This window comes from Penaeus monodon, chromosome 29, assembly GCF_015228065.2.
Source record: "Penaeus monodon isolate SGIC_2016 chromosome 29, NSTDA_Pmon_1, whole genome shotgun sequence".
Classification (NCBI taxonomy): Eukaryota; Metazoa; Arthropoda; class Malacostraca; order Decapoda; family Penaeidae; genus Penaeus; species Penaeus monodon.
In genome coordinates, this window is record NC_051414.1 from 1268779 (window position 1) to 1269258 (window position 480).

The window sequence follows — 480 nt, forward strand, 5'->3', positions numbered from 1 at the left end:
GGGGGATTAAAAACAAAGGGGGGGAACAAGAAAGTAACCAAAAGCATTTTCGAGAAGTGTTTTTTTTTTTTTTCCCCTTTTTTTCCCAATTTTTTCAATGGTGGGACATTTTATGGAGATTTCTGCCAAAAGTTTTTGCTTTTTTGAGGGAAAAGGGAATTTTTTTTTAAAGGAAACGGGGCTGTTTGGTTTTAATATTTAGACTGATTGCATTCCCTAATTACGGTCCCGCTGGGGGTGGTTAATTGTTTTCTATGCATTACCCCAATTCCCACCTCTGCCGTTATTTTCCCTACATCGGAATTGATAAAATCATTTTTTCTTCCAAATTCAACGGATATGTAAGGTATTTTTTTTTTACCCCTTACTTGCAAAATTTTATTTAATAATTATTTTTTAATTTTATCACTCCAAATGTGATTTTTGGTTATAGCCAATAATACATTTGGAATCATATGGCATGTTATTTTTGGGTTTGCA

General features: G+C 32.9%; 1 pseudogene; it reads right to left on the reverse strand.

Annotated features, from left to right (window-relative positions):
• Nucleotides 1-480, reverse strand: part of LOC119591611 — a 25189-nt pseudogene that overhangs the window by 9160 nt on the left and 15549 nt on the right.